This window comes from Carlito syrichta, unplaced genomic scaffold (genome assembly GCF_000164805.1).
Source record: "Carlito syrichta isolate Samal-C Ts95f unplaced genomic scaffold, Tarsius_syrichta-2.0.1 Scaffold288526, whole genome shotgun sequence".
NCBI lineage: Eukaryota > Metazoa > Chordata > Mammalia > Primates > Tarsiidae > Carlito > Carlito syrichta.
In genome coordinates this window covers 147774-170469 of record NW_007232622.1, presented here as the reverse complement: position 1 = coordinate 170469, position 22696 = coordinate 147774, and the positions used below count along the sequence as shown (strand labels likewise).

The 22696-nt window shown below is 42.1% G+C and overlaps 1 pseudogene; it reads left to right on the top strand.

The window, feature by feature from the left end:
• Positions 1–21161, top strand: LOC103255866 (annotated as a pseudogene).
• Positions 21162–22696: the final 1535 nt, after the last annotated feature.

Genomic DNA, 22696 nt, shown 5'->3' with positions numbered 1-22696 from the left:
ATGGACCAGAGTGGGAGTTTGGGGCAGTTACGTGAGTTCTTTTTCATCACCATGGCTTGTGATGGATGCCGAACAGGTACTCTGGGCAATTGGTAAACATTTTCTCATTTGATGTATGTGGTAGTCAGCCTTTAAGGTGGCCCTTGTGATCCTCACCTGGTAGCCACACCTTTGTGTTGTCCTTTCTCACATTAAACCGGGGCCAACCCATGACCCATAGAATACTTACAGACATTTTGGCGTGTGATTTCCAAGTGAGGTCGTAACAGGCGGTGAGACTTCCTTTTTGGTCCCTTGGATCGCTTCTTCTGGGCAAAGACAGACATCATGCTGTGAGCACGCTGAGGCGGCAGTGAGGAGAGGGCCATGGAGAGAAGACCTCCCACCGACAGCACCAACTTGCCAGTCCTTGTCCAGCCCTAGTCCTGTGACGGTAGCCTCATGGAGAGGACCCCGAGCTACAAGCATCTAGTTGAGAGCTGCCCTCAAATTCCTGACCCACAGAGAGTTATTGTTGTTATGTTAGGCCCCTAAGTCTTGGGGTAGTTTGCATCTGGCATCTGTGTTATCTCTGACAGATAAGAAGCTGAGGCCTCGGTGGCTCAGCCTATAATCCCGCACTTTGGGAGGCCGAGGTGAGTGGATTGCCTGAGTCCGCAGGTTCGAGACCTGCCTGGGCAACTTGGCAAGACCTAATCTCTACAATAAATCAAAAAAAAATTAGCCGGGCATGGTAGCGCGCGCCTGTAGTTCCAGCTACTCGGAAGGCTGAGGCGGAAGGATCGCCGGAGCCCAGCAGGTCGAGGCTGCGGTGGCCGGGAGTGGCCACTGCACCCCAGTCTGGGCGACAGAGTGAGCCTCCATCTCAAAAAAAAAAAAAAAAAAAAGCTGAGGCTCAGAGCGGTCTGATAGCCTATTCTCTCCAAGGGTGTAGAGTCAGTGAATGATGGAACAGGGATACAGATCCAGATCTGCCTGGCCCAGAACCTGACTCCTTGCCCACTGAGTTATACCGCTCGTGCCTCAGTGTTCCTGTGCCTGATTCAGAATCAGGGCTTACTAAAGAGTTTCACATGAATGAACAAACTGTTTTCGTGACCGAATATGGAAATGAATTGCAAGAGTATATATTCACAAGAGGAGCCTGTAAAAATGAAGGAATATTTTCGGTCTCCATTAAATCAGGCTGGAGTTTCTTACTGCTTAGGACTAATTTCTTCAAAAATCTTTGTCTCCTATAACTTAAACTTCATGCTCAAAAATAAATAAAAACAAAAAAAATTTAGTCTCCAGTGAAGGTAAATAATACAGAGAGAAAGAAATGATAATCACTTTCTCCCCTGCTCAGTCCCGTTTTGGTGATAAACCACCTTCTAGATCTCTCTGCATAAATACACATATCCAGAAGCTATACGTACATGTACATTGCATGATATTAAATAACTAATTTGAAATTTGCTTTTTTTTACCAAGTGATATTACAGATATTTTCCTACATCCATAAGCATAAGCGCATATCGTCATGATTAATGACTTCATGGTTTCCAAATGTATATCGTATGACAACTTATTTCATCCATCTCCTATGATGGACATTTGTTTTTTTCACCGAGTTTTTACTATTACTATAAACTATGCTTTGTTGAATATCCTCTGTCTATCCTTCCATATTTGCCTTTATATATTTACCCTCAGGATAAATTCCTAGAAGTAGAATGGCTGGTTCAAAGGGTATTTTGAAAATATTGTACATTTTCATAAATTTTGCCAAACTGTCCTTCAGAAATGTTGTCCTAACTTATTTTGCAAATTGCAAACGGAAGTACCTGTTTTGCTGTGACCTTGGCAACACCAGAAACAGTAAATTCCTTATGTAAATGTAGCAGATGCACCAACCCATCTAGTCTCCTACACAGCACTGCTGAGGACCAACTTTCATTGACAATCTCCAGCAAAGGCAGATGTGACCTCCACACAGTAGTGAAGATCTATGCCTGGAGGGAAGTTTTCCTGGTGCCTCTATTTTGGTACCAGCATATTTTAGTAATGTCAGATTGTTTCTTTTACACCCAGTAAATATCCTTAGAAACCTTTCATTCAAAATCGTTTATTCTAACTTGAGTTGTGTAAAGTCACAGCACACAAGTGGCTTATTAAAACAAAAGTAACCAACCCATATAAGGAGACTTTGTTTTCCTCATATTTTTCTCCTTCCTCTGAAACCCCCTGGGCAGAAGTCACCAGCCCTTCTTGCACCTCCTTGCTTGTGTATCATGCCCTCTCCTCTCGGAACACCACCATGCTATACTGCAGCCCTGAGGCCACTTGTCCCATGTACTCTCTTTAGCCAGGCATGGTGGTACATGCCTATAGTTCCAGCTGTTTGGAAGGCTGAAGCGGGAAGATTATTTGAGCCCAGGAATTGGAGGCTGTGGTGAGCCATGATCATGCTACTTACTGCACACTGACCTGGGTGACAGAGGTGAAACTGTCTCTCTTAAAAAGAAAGAAAAAAATAGACCATGAACTCTCATAAGGCCAAGAACTTGATGCCTGACACCAAAGATGTGCCCAATAAAGGTTTATTGAGTGAATAAAACCTAGCTACTTGTATAATGTAGGTTGTCATGAGTAACTAAACAGCCCGTGAAGTGAGCTGGAGCTCCATTCTGGAGACAGTAAACTAAAGAACAAACTAACCTTGTCTTAGCCACTAACCAACTGAATAACCTTGGACAGAAACCTCCACCTCCATCAGGCACCGTTTCTTCATCTGCAGTGAGTTTGTTGGGTGATAGCGATGGTTGCCAGACATGATTGATCCTCAGAATTTCCTGAGGTCCATCCTAGATGCAGAGTCCTAGATTCTGTTTGGGAGCTACAGGACACATTCAACTCTGTATATCTACCTCTCCTTGAACACATGGCCAACCAAGAGCTGTGAGCCTCAGTTTGCAAGTCTGTAAAATGGGGAGATGATAGTTATGATGATTGCTCTCAGAACCTTATGGGACTGAGATGAGGCTCTAATTATGGGGAAAGAACCTCAAAAACATAACAACCCCATAAAAATATGTAAACAATTGATCTTTTCTCAGTGCAAGTTAGAGTACAGTTTTGGCTAGCCAACACTGATGAGAACTTACAGATCCCGCTTTGATTCTGGATAGCTAACCTCCTGCTGTGGCCCTGTCTTTTGCTTCTCCCACTAGCAGTCCAGGTGCTAGTTGAAGTGTGCTCACACTTGTTGAAGTGTGCTCCAACTTGAGAGTGGGGGATTGTCTTTTTCCAGCTTCCCAGGGACCCTTGGCTCTTCAGCCAACTTAACCGTTTCCTCTTGCTCCACCCCACCCATGTTCTATCTTACTCTGATCCTTATGACTTTTCCCCAAATTTCTCTTACAAATTGGAAAGTGCTTCAACTAACAGTTGGCTAACTGCCATATGTTGGGTCAGGGTGTAGGGGATGATGTGTAAACAGCTGCCAGAATGCTGAGCTAACCAAGATGTGGGTGTTGTCTCATGATTCCTTTCACCACCAAGTATGGAGGGACATAGCCCGGTCTGGTTTTGGAGCTATCTTTGGAGGCCCATGCCAGAAGACAGTTGAAGATGAGGAACAGAGAGAAGGGATCAAAGATTTATTGAGTATCTACTATGCATCACCAGGTACCATGCTGGGCCCTTAGTATATACCTTTAATAACAGCCAACCTTGACAGCATACTTTGCCATGCGTTTGGCACAGGCTATCTGAATTTATTCTTATCCCAGGCCTGCGACGGAATGGTTGTTCTCATTTTACAGATTAGGAAGCTGAAATTTAGAGGAGTAAAATATCTTGTCAAAGGCCCTAGGATCAGCAAAAGGCAGAACCAGAATTTGAGCCCTGCCCTTACTGATTCTAGAGTCTGTCCTTTCTGTCAGGAATGGCACTTATTCAGGCTCTATATTTAGCATTTAAATTTCCAGAGAAATACTTGAACCTAGAATGGGATTTCTTGTAAGTTTTTGGAGCCAAAATTATTTTAATTTTCTGGCTAGGAAAAATGTAAACGTACATGTTCAGCAGACCAGAGATGATAAAGTATGCATTTGTCAAATAAAATTCTTTGCTGTGATAAAGTAAATCATTCCTTAGCCTTGTAAAAAATTAGGCCTCACTTGAACTGTTTTCACTTCAGACTTCGCTAATATTTCTGTATCTCCATTAGGGATTATAATGATGAATGCCTTTTATTCGCATCGTTAAGCACTTCAGTGGATGTGTGAACCCACAGAGCTTCATAAGTCATAAAGAGATGAAACAACATGGCTCTTCAGAAGAAATAGCTTGAGAGTCTGACAGATTGGAGTTAGTGTCCTGTCTCTGCCCTCATGAACTATGCTAACTTTCTCAAATTCCTTGGCTTTTCTGGGTCTCAGTTTCCTAATGTGTAAAACATGGATAATAATAATACATATGTCCCTGGGTAATTTTAAGGATAAATGAGATGGCATACTTATAACACTTTGCTTTGTACAGTACCTGGCACAAAGTGAGTGTGTAATGAATGTCACAATTATTATTAGAACAGCTCTCAAGGTAGCTAGTTATTTAATGCCAATGCTCAAGGCTCACTATACTTAAAGTTCTTTGGGCAGCAAGACTGAATCGAGGCCTTACTGTCTGGTGGACCTCAGCTGCTGATGTACTTATGCCCCTGGTGGAAATAGTTCAGGCAGTAAGCAAGTGGAACTCATTAGGGGGTATATCTTAAGATTCTTTTGGCTACAAGTAACAAAATATATAACTTGTGCCTTAAACAATTTAAGAATATTAATTAATTCTCACAAGAAGCATTGTCAAGGTAAAGTGATCTCAGAGTTGTTTAACTAAGTTGCCCAAAGATATCACCAAGTTCCCAGATTCTTTCCTTCTTCTCTACCATCTTTAACCTGTGGCTGTTAGGCATGCTCCCTCATTGTCTCAAGATGGCTGCAGTAACTTCAGGCCTCGCATCTTTGCATCACAAAATTCAAAAGTCAGAAATAGGAAAGCACTCTAATCCTGCCCTCATGTCTCTTTAAAGAAAGAGGACATTTCCACCTATAGCTCTGCCTCCCAGAAGACTTCTCAACAAAAGTGTTCACCAGAATTTTATTAAATGTTCATCCTAGCCGGGCTAGGTGGCTCAGCCTGTAATCCCACGCCTTGGGAGGCTGAGGTGAGTGGATTGCCTGAGCCCGCGGGTTCGAGACTCGCCTGGGCAACTTGGTGGGACTTCATCTCTACAATAAATCAAAAAATTAGCTGGGCGTGGTAGCGCACACCTGCAGTTCCAGCTACTTGGAAGGCTGAGGCAGAAGGATCGCTGGAGCCCAGCAGGTCGAGGCTGCGGTGGTCGGGAGCGGCCACTGCACTCCAGTCTGGGCAACAGAGTGAGACTCCAACTCAAAAAAAAAAAAAATGTTCATCCCAGATAAGTGGAAAAGGAAATGGTTAGGGCCAGTGATTCTCAACTCTGGCTGAAAATGAATCAGAAAACCTTTAAAGTAAATGCTATAGGTTCTACCCCTAGCAGCTGATTTAATTGGGTTCACATGGTGCCGTGTTGTATGCACATATTCGTGTGTGTGTGTGTGTGTGTGTGTGTGTGTGTGTGTGTGTGTGTGTGTGTGAATATGTACAATCCAGGGAGCGCTGATGAGCATCTAGGATTGCGAATCATTTAGACCAATCAAGTTTTGCCACCTGGGAGAAGGAACCTTTTAGCCCTACACTGAAGCACATGTCCATAGGCTATCTGACCCAAATTAAAGTTCTAGAAAGGGGAGCATGACTATTGGATAGCAATCCAAATGAATCTTTAGAAAGGAATGAGACAGAAGCAGGTAACCCTCTCACCTGACATCCTGCACTACTGTAGTGAATGGGACTCTCCCCAAAGTTGTGAAATATCTTCTGGTCAACCAGTACTAGAACCACTGCTGGTTATTATTGAAAATGTAGCTTCCTGAGCTGAACTACAGATCCATAGCCTTGAAATCTCTAAGTCTCTGAGAATTTGTACTTTGAACAAACTCCTTAGTTGATTCTTATGCTCGCTGCTGATTGAAAATAACTTCCCAGTGGATTTCACTATCAACCCAACCTACTACATAGGTTCTAAAGACAACAATCACCTCCAGCCCTAGAAAAGTTAGGCTACCTGGGTGTGGCCACGTGGTATTGTGAAAAGAATATATGGCTATTTGGCTCTCTACTCAGTCTCAAAGTCCTGAGTCTGAATTCCAGTTCTATCATCTGTAAATTGTATCGTTTTAGTGAACTTAATTTCTCTGAGCCTCATATTTCTTATCTACATAATGAAGAGAGTAATATCTACCTCTTAGAGTAATTTTGAGATTAGGTGGGAGCAAGGGAATGAGACACAGGTTAGGGCACAGTGACCCATGAGCTGACACAGATTAGAGCACGCTGGATATTCGTTAACTTTCCTGGGGGCAGATTTTCTGAGGCCAGATCAGAAACTATAATGTGCCTCTCTGGAGTCCTTTTTGGTCTATCTGACATGGTTGTGATCTGAGTATCCGATTGAAGCAGTAACAGTAGCAAACGTGCCTCTGGTTGTTTGGACAGGAGCCTCAGTGTGAGTTTTTCAGAATAGAGAGATGGGCTGGGTTTGGTGCAAGGTTTTATATTGCTATGTGGGAAAGAGTGAAGTGTGTGGCCTGACTGGATTCTTGGGTGTACCAGAGTTTGCAGAGCCCATGCTTAACTGCTTAATGGAAGTTCTGGGCATGGCCAACCTCCCCCCTGTCAAACTGGTGGCCTCCCTATCTGCCTACCGTACAGGAAAAGAGTCAAGTGTAAACTAACACTTCATGTAAATGGGCTGTCAGGTCACTGAACCAATATATTACAGTTAATCTGTTAAAAATAGCAAGGTCTCCCCATTTGTAAACATCCCCTTGATAAACTCTTCATAGCATATACAACCTCGGAAAATGAATGGCATCCCAGAAGTTGCTCTGGAATCAATGTCCCTCTGTGCTTGTCCAGATGACCTTCCAGTTCAGCTCAGTCCAACCCAATCCAAGCCAATTCACGAGGATCCACTTGAGCCAAACTCTGGGCTGCTCCTGCAGTGAGGGTCAACGGCTCCCACGGAGAAGTGGAAGAGGACCTCCAGTTTTACATGAATTTGAGAATGGAGGATAAGATGGCTCTGGAATACTGCCTGGCACAAAGACTGTGACTAGGGGCTGAAAAGTCAGGTATCTTTGGCCTTGGATCCTGCTTCACACGTTCAATGCTACATGACTTTGGAAAGTTAATAAGTCATATCCCATATGCATTTAACCCCTGTAGATTTAGCTCCATTCACTTGGTAAAAAAGCATGAGGAGGAGAGAGACTGTTATAGCCAGTGTGGGTTATTTTGCTTGCCTGTCTATTCAGTGAACACACAACCTGGAGTGAGAGGTGGGAGAGGTGAGCCTGGGTTGTCTGAGTCACTTTTGACTCTGCTTTTCACTCATGTTCTGAGCATCTTGCTGTGTTGGGTGTGTTTCAAGTATTTGGGGCATACATAGTTGGCTATAGGCCTTCTCTTGCCTTTCTTGCTAGCTTCAGAACCCAAGACCTGTGTGAGATGGGATTCCATTCTATTTACTAAACATAGTCGTGGCACTTGCTAGGCTATGTTATGTCATTTTCCCTTCCAAAGTGGGAGACTCCTTGAGGGAAAAATCCAGGTCTCCAACTCTCTGATGCTCTCACTGCCCTTCTCTCTCAAAACTTAGCACAGAGCCCTACACAATAAATACCAGAATTAGCCCTTGGTGCCTATAGTGGACCGTTCTGCTTTCCACCTCATCTTTAAGTGGAAGCAGAAACAGGGACACTGCAGTGTGACTCACCCTCTCTTTCCAAGTTGGTCAACTCAGGGCTGACTCCTTCTCTAGGATTAACTGAATTTAAGAATGAAACAAGTAACTTAGAAATGAAAGATGGACACAGTTTTGATGGCATTCAAATTCCCAGACATGTGTCCTGAAGTCCAAACACATCTCTGTGCTTAAGTTCTGCAAGACCCAACATTCTTGTAAGAAACTCACAGGCTAGGTTAAGGTAGGATTCAGTCACTGCAACCAAATAGTCCTAAGCAGCACTATAATTTAGATCAGAAAGTGGCCCCATGTCACTTGAGTTCATGTAGGTTCACTGCCTTAAGAATGTACCCTGTTAAAAAACTCATTGCTGCAGAGCTGAAGCAGTTAGGTGATAGTCGTAGGTCATCACAGCTTGAGCCAAACCTGATACAGGCATACTCAACAGATGCAAATCCTTCAGACCACCCAGTTGAGATGCACTAGCTATGTGTGCTGAGACATAACTAAGGAACCAGATGCTTTGCTTCTCTAGGAAGACACTTCCCGTAAGGCGTGAACACCAAGCAATTGCACTTTGGGGAAATGGCTCAACTTCAGTGCTGTGGTTCATTGTAACCTAGGGCATAGGGCATTCTATAGCTTTTGAAAAAACTACCACAAGCTATTTTGGGAGGCAATGTGGGCCTGACGCTAGAAGACTTGAATTCTAGTTTGGCATGTGATTATGAATAATTTTCTTCATCTCTCTTTGCCTCCGTTGACTGGTTTATAAAATGAAGATGTTAGATTAGGAATGGGACATCAGTTTTGTCTTGCCATCTGTTCCCCCACCTGCCAGCTAACTCCCTTCTTCCTCCCCACCCAAATTACCATGTCATGTTCGGTGCACAAACTCTGAAATGGGAAAGCAGAAACGAAAACTAAAAAACACCTTTAATTTTCTACAATGAACTATTTTTGTCTCAAGTCCCTTTTATACCTGAGTGGTCTGTTGCATCTTTTTCATGGTCAGAACAAGTTCTGGAAGCCTTTGATCTTTGCTATCCTCTGTCCTCACCAGCATTCACAGGGATACACTCATCGTTTTGCCTTGCCCTCAGTCATTGGTCTGAGTAGGTTGCCATTGAGTTGTCTCATTGCCATTTGTGAGGGCCCCTTGGGTCAGCAGCCCTATCTTCTACACCTGGGTCACTCTTAGGCACTTGTGTGTCAGTATGATACTGCCAAGGCATAGTAGGGCTTGAAGAAATCAATGGATTGTCTTAGCTCTGATTGCTGGGAATCTCTACAACCATGTCTATTTTGGGATTTTGCTGACACCCTGGGTCTGATTCAAGCAAAGAAGAATAGATCTCTCAGATACAAAAAAAGTGGCCTTGGAATTTGCTGTCTCCTTGAAACTTATCCCAGGAATCAGGCCCAGGGCCCTCTTTTTTTAGAGACACCCCACATTTCTGCCCTTCTCACTTTCCTTCTGACTCATTGTACAATTTCCTCAATTGGAGAAATTTTATTATGCCAGTGTGTGTGTGTAAAATTTCTCTTACTCATTTTGCTCTCTCCTCAATCGAGTATTTGTGCTCTGAGTCATATCTATTTCTTCCTCAACCTAGACTCTTACAACTGAAAACCTAAGGACACTCTCTTTTATTTTATTTTTGGCTTGGGTCCAGACAGGTGCTACATTCAGTGGAATGTAAGGAATGAAGGCACATGTGGAAAAAAGGAATACTGGAGCAAAAACCCAGTTAATGTTTCAAATATTATCCCACAACACAACAAAATGAAGTGTGGTCTGTGCTCTACCTATTTGCATCAGAGTTCTCAGTTGCAAACAACAGGATCCACTCTAAATGGCTTCAAGAGGAAAGGCCTTGATTGGGTTGTCTTCACAGACTTTGCTCAGGGACAATTCGAGGCGGAACAACACATCAACCACCTCCATGGTTAGCAGCTGCAATTCAGTTGTAGTGGGGTCCAGATGCCGCAACTGGCACTATACCAGATGAGCGTGGGGCACTGTTGCTAAGATCTTTGCCACTCTATTGGAAGCCTCTGCCACATGCTGCTATTCTTATCCTCAGATTTATTCTGCAAGGCACCTTTTTCCTCACGTCTCTTCCTGTGGGCACAGTGACTCCTAGCTAACCGCAAGGAAGCCTGGGAAGGCAAGCTTTCTGGCTTCAAGCTTGGAGAGGTGGGACTTAATCACGTAGGAGAGACCCGAAAGTAGGAAGGATATTTGAAAGATGATGAGTTGCACTGATAACACATCATGATGCTCTTCTTTGCAGCCAGACTCAAATATTTGAGCTGCTGCAGGGAGACTTCCCTGCATAAACCTGCATCCCGTGCTCCTTCTCTTCAAGTTGTCATAGCCTTAACTGTCTCACAACACAGAACTCCATTCCCACTGCTCTCTGATTTGGTCTGTAACACCTTGGCAAGCTGGCCTAGTCAGTGTGTTGACTCTATGACAAGATAACTTGAGACTGGCTTGGAATGCCTGCTAGCTCTGGAGGCTTGTTGAGCAGAAACAGGAAAAAATATGTTCCTGGCTATCATTATATTTATAAAGAGACACAGTGTTATCTTTTCCTTTTCTGTGTGCTAGGCACTTGTACAATAATAAAAGTCATTTATTAAACATGGTGTATTTTTAGACACTTTTTTAGGCACTTAGAGTAACCACAGAGGTACTATTCCCATTGTACAAATGAGGGTAGTTAAGTAACTTGATCAAGGTCTCCTGCAGTTTGTAAATGACTCCTAAATGCAACCCCCAAGCTGCTAAGTTCTACAACCAATATATAGACATATAGATATAGCAATATGTAGATATAATAAGATAATATGATGCTTTTGTATTTCATCCTCAAAAGCAAAGTAGATTTCACTGCTTCTGGTTTACAAATGCAGAGACTGAAGTTCTATTTCTATTTTCTTGCTCTAAAAAGAAGGAGGACTGGAAATTCTAACCCAGTTCTGTCTGATTCCAATTCCTAGGTTCTCCTTCTAAAATCTCTGTCTTGATTACATTTTCAGAATTAGGTGAGACCTTAGGCAAAGTGTCAAATGGAACATATGCTAACTTCAGGGCTGACTGGCACCTTGGTCACCTGTCCTATGGCGAGGACAGAGCTTTCCTGTGGGTTGGCTGCAGTTCTGTGGCTATACCAGCTGAAAGCCTGTATTTGTGCCAGGAGCAGCCTTTATGTTCACCAGGGGCAGGGCTGCAAAGGAAAAGGTGAGGACTAAATTATGGGGCAGAAGGGACAGTCCCATCGTGTGTAACTTGAAGGATGGGAACACAGTTTCTAACAGAAGAAAATGCTGCCTGAAGCTCTGGCTCATGGATACATTTTAAAAAATTTTTTAATTTTTATTTTTCTTGTCTCAATTAAATGTAAAGGAATGAGAACTATTGCTGGTAGAAAATTTGACCATCAAGTCAGTCCAATTTTAACTTTATTTTTTAAATTTTTAAAATAGATTCAATAAAATTGTAGAAAACAGAAAACCGAAGTACTAGAAGCACCCATGCAATATCTGTACTTTCATGGTTATATCTTGTATTTTTATTCTAGAACTTTTCTAAAGTTTTCTTTAAAAGATAGTCGTAACTCTTGTATTTGTCGTCTTCCATCCTTTTTGTTTTGCATCATTTTATAATATCTTTTTTGTATGGCCACATAGTTTCATAACTATATTTAAAAATAAGTATAAAATGTTTCTTTGGGTAGCTGTATCATAATTATGCAATCATTCCCCTATTTGGGGGCATAGGGAATGTTCCCAGCTTTTTAGCTATGCTAAACAATGCAGCTTCTGTCCTTTGCACGGACAGAGAAGTCCCCATACTTGCTTGTATTTCTCACAGTCTCAGATGAAGCTGCATCACTTGATCTGTTTCAGGTCATCCTCTCCACTTGTGCTGTCAGTCTCCTGCCCGTGTACTGCTTATGGGATCTCATGGAGCAGATAATCCCATCTCTCCTGTATGTTCAACTCGTGAGCACTTCCAGTCATGTATGAGTCTGTCCTGTCTTAAAAGATCACCTGCTTGACCCTGAGTCCTTCTGTTACCCCCTGATCCCCTCTCCTCATGCCCACGTTACATCTCATAGTATCCTGGCTCCTGTCTCCTTCAGCCCATGGGAATTGCTCTTGCAAAGGTCCTCAGAGAGCTCCCATGGGCTTTTCTTGGGGCGCATTCCGGGACTTGGCTTCTCCATCTTAGATTATCCCTGCTTCCTTGTCCTCTACTCCACTCCAACTGCTCTGTGTCCTCTACCTCCTTGCACTTGTCTGTTTCGACTTACATTTGGTTCTCCCAAGGGTCCCATTCTTGGTTCTTTCCTCTTCTTAATCAATGCTTTTTTCCTCCAGAGTTTCATTCATTCTTGGTTTTAACTACACTCCGTGTGTTAATCAGGGTTCTTCAGAGAAACAGCACCAATAGGATATACATCCACATATAAGAGAAGATTTATTTTGGAAATTGGCTCACTTGATGTTGGAGGCTAAGAAGTCTCAAGACCTGCCATCTTCAAGCTGGAGAATCAGGACAGTCAGTAGCATGATTTGGTCCAAGGCCAAAGTCCTGAGAAACTGGGAGACAGCTGGTATAAGTCCTGGAGTCCAGAGGCCTGAGAATCAGAAGCTGCAATGTTTGTGGGCAGAAATGAATGTCTCAGCTCAAGAAGACAGAGTAAATTTGCTCTCCTTTGCCTTATTGTTCTATCTGGGACCTCAACAGATTGAATGATGCCTGCCCATATTGGTAGATGTTCTTTACCCAGTTTACTGATTCAGATGCTAATCCTGTCTGGAAACACCCTCACAGACACGCCCAGAAACAATGTCCTACAAGCTATCTGGGAATCCCTTATCTCATTCAAGCTGACATAAAATTAACCATCATGCTCCTAAATTGCTAACTCCAAAAACCTCTATTTCTACTTTTAATCCTTCTCCATAGCTTTTTTGAGACTCCGCCCTTCCATTTTGCAAATATTTGTGAAAAACAATCTGTGTGCCAAGGGTTTCTCTGGATTGCATTTAATGATGATCAAGAGGGGTCCTCTGAAAGCTCCCGTGTCCCTTTGCCATTGGACTCTCCACCTGGAAGATACCATATTCTTCTCCCACACAGACTACTCCTCCAGCTATGTTTAATTAATGGTACCATCAGCTACTTGTCCCATCCCCAAATGAAGCGTTGTTGAAGACCAGCTCTAATCTAAATCCCAGGATTCTGTCAACAAACATTTCTGAATGTGTATACTAACCCTCTTTCCTCCCACCATGGTTCCATCCTTTGCCCTCGTCTCTTGCCTCATCTTTTGCAATGAACCCTTAGTAGATCTTGGTTCCTCTAAGATGGTTCCTAAACACCAACATGGCTATGTCACTCCCTGATTATAACTTCTAATGACTTCCCATGGCATATGGGATAAAGTCCAGGCACCCTAGTGTGATGTCTAGGTCGTCTACTGGCCTTAAACCTTGCTTACCCCTCCAGCTATTTTTCTGCCATTCTGTGTCTTATACTTTGGGGGTTTATAACACTGAATTGCTTGTAGTTTAGCCAATTTATTGCTTAGCAGGCACGTTATTTTCTTTGCCTATAATCCCCTCTTCTACTTTCTCACTTATCCAGTTTCATTTTTCCTTAAGCCTAAGCCTGGGTATCTCCTACAGAAAGCTTTGCCTGATCTCTCCCTCTCCATTTCACTGGGCTTTGTCGACCCTAGGTTCTATGTGATCCTAGCAGCCTGTATGCATCTTTTTCACTATGTACACCACATTGTTTATCTATTCACATGTCTTTCTTCTTAAGGAATTCAAATAAATGTTAAATAAATTAATTTTAAACCACCATGTTTGTGCTTAGCGATTATGTGTTAGTTACTAATCACTCTAGTTCAGAATTATTTGTGGGGTTTCCTATCAAAACCAGGGGGAAAATCTGTCTTCATGATTTTCCAAGGTTCCCCAGTTGGGCAAAGAATTGAGACTTCACCTTTGACTTCTTGACCTTCCATCCCAGGCACTGACTTTGAGACCACAGCAAAGCTCCCAGAATTTCAAGGCGCTGGACATAGTCTCTGCCCCACAGATTAATTTTAGAGTCATTGAAATTCTGCCAACTCTGGGGGGAATGATTGGAAGCCAGGCTGACAACCAGTAAAGGAGGAAATTACTCTCTGTCTGTTTCAAGATGAGAGAGTTGTAACCACGGTGCCTCCCCCAGTGATGCTGTTCAAAAAAACATAAATTTAATACTTTTATGAAACTCAATCTTCTAACCATAAGTGCTTCAGGGCTCTCTTTGATGTTCAGGAAAAACAGCCTGGTGCCCATGTCTTTTGCACATATGGCGAGAACACTGCCTTGTACATGAGCTGAGCATTTTGGGTCCCCCAATTCTCTGGAAGAGTTACCTTTTGATTAAATGATTCAACAGGTATTTATTCAGTAACTACCATGTTCAAAACAATTGGGTTGCTAGAGAATGAATGCAGATATCTAAGTCAGACAAAAGCAAGTTCAAATCCTGTCCTGGCTCCTAACTGGCCACAGACAATTGGCATACCCCTTGGTTCCTCCGAGTGTTGGCATCATCGTCTGTGAAATGGGATTATAATACTTGCCTTTCAGGAATATAATAAGGATTGTGTGAGGTAGAATAAGAAAGAGCCTGCTTTGCCCTGTGCCTAGTACCTAAATGTTTATTTAAAAGAGAAACTAGAATAACCCAATTCTGTAAGAATATAATTTGTTGTGGCCCTTATCTTACTACAAGCAGTGCACTCAGAAGACTTTAAGAACATTTTGGATACATCAATTAGAAATGTACTTAGCTGCAGAAACACAAAACCAGTGGCAGTCCAAGAAATATTTAATAATGAACTCTGGGGAAAAAAATAAAGCCCTGATTTGTAGTGTTTGCTGATTTTTATGGGGTAAAGTCTCCCATTATGCCTGATTTCAAGCTATCAATGTGATGCCACTTAATGTGGAGTTGGGAAAATACGTGATATCTCATGTAGTATGTACAAAAGTATATAGTAATAGAGAAATTTATGTCTTCACCACTCAGATGCCATAGATGCATGTAAGCCCAAGAGCATAGATAATAGTACATTTTGTAAAAATATGTGGGAAGTGATAAGTTTTGAGTACTTATTACCTTCATTTTAAATATAATTTATTTAATTGTAAAATTCTACAACTTAATTTTTAGTAATGTCTGGTTTAGTAACCACTGCACAAAGCCTTACTATAGTGACTTAAACATAATGCATTTCATTTGTCTTGTGTGACAAGAAGTTCAAGAATGACAGCTGAGGGCTGGTAGATCAACAGGGACCCAGCCTCTCTTTGCTCCCAATCCTGAGGGCTTTGTCATTGTGCAAATTCTTCAAGATGGCAAGATAGCTACTATCCACTCCATATCCACATCCCATGCAGCAAGAAAGAAGAAGGCGAAAAAGAGCGTAGTGTGTTTATCTGGCAGAGACACTATATTAGTTTCCCTTTGCTGCTGTAACAAATTGCCACAAAACAACACAAAACAATAGTTGCTAAAAGCAACACACATGTATAATCTTGCCCTTCTGGAGATCAGAAGTCCATTGTCAGCAGGGCTGGGCTGCTTCTGGAAGCCTTGGGGAAGAATCTGTTTCTCTGCCTTTATCAGCTTCCAGAGGCTGCCCATATTCCCTGGCTTATGAACCTCTTCTGTCTTCAAAGTCCACAATGGCCAGTTGAGTCTTCTCACAGCACATCACTCTGACTCTGCTTTTGTTGTTCCATCTTCTCTGACTCTCTTGCCTCCCTTTTTTACTTATAAAGATCCACATGATTACATTGGGCCCACCTGTATAATCCAGAATAATCTCTCCATCTCAAGATTTTTGCCTTATTCTCAGCTGCACAGTTTCTTTCTCCAAGGTCAGTACATATCTATAGATTCCAAGGATTAGGATGTGAATAACTTCAGGAGTTATTATTCTGCTAACCAAAGACACCCTCCCCAGGGACTATTGATGTAAAGACATCTGGTAGGAGCTGTATTTTCACAAGGCCACCCCTAGCTGCATGGTAGGCTGGAAGATCAATTTTCAGCTTTTAGAGCAATATCAAAAGTGTATATAAAACAATAGGAGCAGGAAATTTGGCAATTGAATCACCCAATAATAAATAACCAAGTGGGTCCACACCCTACAGTCTGATACTTTACTCAACAGAATTATTTTTTTAAAGATAGACTATTATTCTAAGTTAGCAATTATTGGGTTTACTGTACTAAACGCCATTGCTCATGTATGCTTCCTTTTTCTACCCTCCTCTTCCCTTCCCTCTCCTCTCCTCCCTCCCATCCTTCTTCTCCCCGCTCCATGGGCTTTTCTCAGGTTTCCCAACCTGCCTTCTGGCATGTAGTAGACCAAGATAAGTTTCTTTGCTCACTTTGTGTCTGTTGCAGGGTGGAGAAGTAGTTTTTCACTATTCCTCTCAAATCATGGAGCAGAAAATAAACTGCAGTATTTTGACCAGCTCCCCTTATCAATCTACAATGAATCATGTTGAAAAATTTATCCCATTTGACTTTTTAATTGATTTTTCAATTGGTTAGACAGTGTCATGGGAGAGGGCGGTGGTTAAGTGTTTAGGCAGCCACGGGCATCTGATAGTCAAATATATTGACTCAGAGAGTAGAGTTACCCACAGAAGGGAAGGACTTGATGGTGCAGGCCGACACAATAGCTCCTCATTGGCTTTGTCATGGTAACAACGTGATGAAAATTATGACATGGAAATGTTTATCATCTGAATACCTTTTGATTTCCAACTTGGCCACTGTAAAGAGTGTAGAATCCAAGGGGAAATGGTCTTGTGGCATCACGCAGGTAAGTCTCCAATACGTAAGCAGTGGAAATTGAAATAAGCAAAGACACATGACATTTTTCATATTTCATAAAAGCATTGACAATATTCAGTATGCCAATGGCCCCTAACCTTTTTGGGGACCAGCTTCGTGGAAGACAATTTTTCCATGAACTGGGAGGAAGGGAGATGGTTTGGGGATGATTTATTGTGTACTTTATTTCTATTATTATTACATTGTAATATATACTAAAATAATTATACTACTCACCATAAAAAAAGAGGCATGGATGGAAGTGGTAAATAAAATAATGGACAGGCCACACATGGATTAAGGTATGTGTCAGATTCTGACTTAAAGCCTGCCACCAGATTCAACTGTACAACTGAAGTCCATCAACTCACTTGCCACTCATTGATGGAGCTTGATATGAGTCTGCAAGCAGTTGATTTATGATGGTTTCTGTGTAACCAAACTCACCATTAATGTTAAACTGTATTGTCAGCTGCTCTCCTGCACTAGCATCACCACTTGGGCCACCTCAGATCATCAGGCATTAGATTCTCATAAGGCATGTGCAACCTAGATCCCTCACATTTGCAGGTCACAATAGGGTTTGCACTCCTACGAGAATCAAATGCCACCACTCATCTGACAGGACATGGAGCTTAGGCAGTCATGTGAGCAATGGGGAGCAGTTGTAAATATAGATGAAGCTTTGCTCGTTCAGTTCACGTGATGCTCACCTCCTGCCATGTGGCTTGGATCCTAATGGGCCACGAACCAGTAGTGCCATTCTACTGTTCTGTCACCTGGGGATTGTGGACCCCTGCAGTATGCCATTCAATGTCCCTTATATAAGGTTAGAAATTTCAGAATTTATTACTCACCAAAGCTTTGCTTCACATCCAAAAAGATAGGTTGAGACACAGAAACACAAGGTGATTCAGATATATACTTGACATCCCTATGTAATGCAGAGGCTGGAGGAGGCCGGGAAGGAATTCCCAGGGAAGGCATATAAACCAAGAACGGCCCATTTGAGCCTCTCTAAACAAGGGCTTCATAACCGTATGGAGTGGTGTGAGGGTTTTTTTTCCTGCTGCACCTCTTTTTTTGTAAACCATCCTGTGTTGCATGTATGAAGCCAGCATCTATGAGAGAGAGCTGAGCAGGATAAGAGCCTGGTTAATGAGATACCTATACCCCTCGAGAAGGCTCTGAGCCTCTCATGGCTCCATCAGCTACTCAGAACGGCAGGAGCTTAATGTTTTGACATTGTTGTCCAATTTTTCTTAGTCCCTTCCTGTTCTCTGCCGCATGGTAGTAGCCTGGATTGTGCAGGATCATGTGAATCCATTTAGTCACATCTGCAAATGAAAGCTTTCAAAGTGTAAACTTTATTCACCAGTGTGATTTAAGCCATATCTTGGTGACAGAGCATCCATCTCAACAAATGGTGTAGGGCCAAAAAAAGCCAAAGACTCTCACGCTAGATACATGATCATTGTTCAGAGACGTGTGAAAAGTAGAAAAAGTACACATTTTAAAAAATTGTGGTAAGGGATATATAACATAAAATTTATTATTTTAACCATTTGTAAGTGTATATAGTTCAGTGGCATTAAGTACATTCACACTGTTGATCAACCACCACTACCATCCATCTGCAGAACTTTTTCAGTTTCCCACACTGAAACTCTGTACCAAATAAACAAGAACTCTCCATTTTTCTCCTTCTAGCCTCTGGCAAAAACCATTCTGCACCATTCTACTTTCTGTCTCTATGAATTTGACAACTCAAGGTACTTCATATGAGTGAAATTATATACTATTTTTGTGTGTGTCTGGTGTATTTCACACAGCAAAATGTCCTCAAGGCTCATCCAGATTGTAACATGTGCCAGACTTCCTTTCTTTTTGATGGACAAATATTCTATTGTCTGTCTATATCACGTACTGTTGATCCATTTGTCTGCTGTGGGGTGGTATCTTGTGGTTTTGTTTTGTGCTTCCTTAATGCTTAGTAATTTTAGCATCTTTTCCTGTGTGCTTTGGCTATTTGTATATCTTCTCTGGAAAAATGTCTATTTGTGTCCTTTGCACATTTTTCAACAAGGTTTTTTTATGTTTTTGTTGAGTTGTATAAAGTGCAGATTTTTGGATTACAGACCAGGTAACAGTGATGATGATGACTTGTAAAGTATTCAATCACCAGCAAACAGGCCTGCCCACCCTTCCCTCTTTTCAAGCCCAAGATTTTAAAATGCCATTTGCATCAATTAGTGTCTGGACTATTCCAATCTCATTTCATCACCTTGACAATCAACGGGTGTTTCAGCACAAACTCATACAAACAGTGTAGCATCTGTTTAGAAATAGAAAATCCAGAGAGGAGAGAGAATTGGAAATCTGGCAGTTGGTCTCAGTCTGAATATTTAATGTCAATTTGGGCAAAAGGCCTGAAGTGCTAGAACCCAACCCAAGATTTCCATGTTCTAATTATCTTCTGACCACTGTTTGACAAAGCTCCACTTGGCTTACCTTACTGACTGTACCACCTTGAGGGAAAATTTGGATGGGTCTCTGCATAAAATGCCACAGAACATGAAAAATAAAGCAACTCTGCTTTACAGGGGAAACTCCAGACTTCCTCAGAGATCCCTTAAGAATCCTGAGAAACAGATACATCTTCTGTGCTCTAGGAACTGTCTTCTTAGAGTTGTGTGACTTTTAGTTGCGTTCCTCTGTCACTCTTGACTTCTGAAGCACCATGTCTCCCTGGGAAGGGTCTTTCCAAGCTCCCACGATGGCTGCTGATACTCACCAGTACTTGCACCGAGGCTGCTGAAACTGATCACAAACCCACCATGTCCAGTTGTTGCCCATGCTGTTGGCCTCAAGGTTGCAGATACCTTGCACCTGTCCATTCTTCTGACTTGTATTGTGGAAAACAGTTTGGCATCCCTAAAAGACCTAAAAATAGACCTTCCATATAATCCTGCAATCCTCCTACTGGGAATACACCTGGAGGAACTAAAATCACTTTATGAAAAAGATAACCTGTACACGCATGTTTATTGCAGCATTGTTCACAGTAGCAAAAACATGGAACCAACCATGCTGCCCGTTGAAAGAGGACTGGATTAAAAAAAAGTGGTACATACACACAATGGAATATTATGCAGTCATAAGGAAGGACACAATTATGAACTTCACAGTAACTTGGATGGACTTAGAGTCTATCAACCTGAGTAATCGATCATGAAAACAAAGAACTGAGTACCACACGTTCTCACTCATAAGTGGACCTTGAACAATTATCATAATACTATAAGAGGGGTGGTAGGTGGGATTGGAGTGGGAATCTGTGGGGGGGGGCACACCTCATCCACAAGGGTATCTGCATAATGAACATTTGTATACCTAACCCAGAGTTGTACCCCGAATCTTCAAAATAAACATTTTTTTAAAAAAGAGATTTTATCAAATAAAAATAAAGCCATTCTCTTGGGACCTGGTCACTGTGGGAGTGGCCGAGGACACCGCGCGACGTGGCCCAGCCAGAGCCTGAGTTGACCCGCCAGTGGCTCAGCAGTTCCTCGCTGGGCTGGTGACTGTCCCGGCTCTTCCTCGACACACAGGCCAGCGAGACGTCCGGTCGCCCTCTGTCTTCCCCAGCTCGTTTTCTTCTCTCTTGTTCTGTTTGCCGGGGGCGCGAAAGGAGAGGGTGCCACGACCCGTCGCCGGCGCCCGTCGCGAGTGCCACCACCGCCAGGGCGTTCCCCTCTCCGCTCTGCTCTCCCACCTCTTCCGCGAGAAGCAGGGGCGCGTTTTGATGGTTGGCCTGGAGGCTGCGGGCCAGACAACCATTGGGTATAAACCGAATTAGGGGAGATAGTTGCCTCCATTCCTACCATTGGATTCAATGCGGAAACATAGAACATAAGGACGTTTGTTTCACAGCGTGGGGTGTTGGTGGTCAAGGTGAAATCAGGCCTCTCTGGAGACTTGACTTCCATCCAGAATACCCGGCGTCTTATTTTTGTGGTAGATCCCAATGGCCGTGAAGGAATTCAGGGAGGAGCCGCAGTGTTGCTGAACACGGTTGAGAAACATGGATTGAAGGACGCAGTGCTGCTGCTTTTTGCAAACAAACAGGATTTGCCAAAGGCTGCGGCCATCAGTGAAATAACAGACGAGTTAGGTCTTCGGTCTCTTCGTAACTGAACATGGTATATTCAAGCCACTCCTGTTACTCAAGGAACTGGTCTGTATTGGGGACTTGACCGGCTGCCAAATGATCTTTTAAAATGCCACGTGAAACTGGATATCTATCTAACCAAAGACCCGTTACGTAGATTGGGTCTAGGCTTGTTGCAACAACATTAGTTTGCATCTTTGTTATCAAGCAATATCTGGGACTGGTTTAGACGGACTGTTACAGAGTTTAAACTTATTTTGTGGTCAGTCAGTGTTGAACAAGTATAATGTTGCTATTTAGCAATACACTTGGTTTTAAATAAATTCTCCTTGGGGGAAAAAGTGTCCCCTTTTAATTTTACTTCCTTTAAGCCTAAACCTTTAAATACATCTGTTTTGAATGTTTTTTGAGCCTGCAGCAAATAATGTTTTAAACGTATCCCCTTGCTATTTTACTCATACCTTGATCATTCCTGGGACGGTCTGCTGATTTAGAAATGGAGCATTCCACTTGTATTTATGTCTCTCCCTTGCCAAAAAGATTTTCTAATATGCTTGTACCAGGCAGGGAAATGTTCCAAAACCCCATTCAGCTCTCTTGAACTAAGGAACTTATGTTTTTCACCCATATTGACTCTTGGCTCCATCACCCAAACTAACCCTTGTGTGGTTTGGATTTGATAGCTAATTTGCTGGTTGCAAAGAGTTCATATTGAGATTATTTTTAATACTCAGTAGATTGTCTTTCTTTATATTGTATCTTTTTATGTTAAATGTTGCTTTTGGTATCAGCCTATTTGCCCAGTATATGACCTTTCTACTGATGTTTTGCATATCTTCATTAAGAGTTTTTGGAAAACTCATACTCTTCAAATTCAATAAATAAGTGTTCTTCATAACCCATTTGGCATTATTCCTAATAAAATATATAATTTTGTGTGTTCTTTCTGAGTCATGAAGGTGCTTGAAATGGATGTTTCTTATGTAGCAAAGTTGATTTGTGTGTTTTACATACTGTAGACAATAATACAGATCCCAGTGGTTTACTGATTGTTTCAAGTGTAAATAAAATGTGGGTTGTTATCATGTATCTAAGAGTGGAGCAACATAAAAAATTTAGTTTTCTTTGATAGGATCTCAATTGTAAAGTCAGGTTAAGAGTAAACAGCTGTAATAAAATGAACTGCCCCCCCCAAAGGGCAGCTCTCTTACCACAAATTAGCCCTGGGCCCTGTGTCTGGGACCTAGGGGCTGTCTGGCTGATAGTAAGAGTGGTCCTTAGACCCACTCTTCTGATGTGAACACATTGCTCTCTGGTCAAAGCAGTAAAAATTATCTCATGCTCTTTAAAGTGAATTTTTCCTTACTAGTATACTCTTATTTCTCTCCCATATTAAAATATATCCTGTTGAATTTCCACTGTTCCTCCATCATTGCCAGCAATGAATAAATCTCAGGATGGGCACATGGCCTGGGATCCCACTCCGTTATTTCGAAAAGAGAAACACTATATTTTAGCCACAGTATTCATTTACTCATTTTTCTCTTGAGATGAGTCTAGCACAAAGATACTCCCATGTTTCAAATGGCAGGGTCTAAATTTTATTTTTTCACGGACAATATTCCTACATATTTTGGTATTTTACCTTAAAATGCTTTGCTCTGCTTGTTTGTTTTGTTTTGATGGATTTGCATATACACATTCAATTCCCAACACTCCTAAG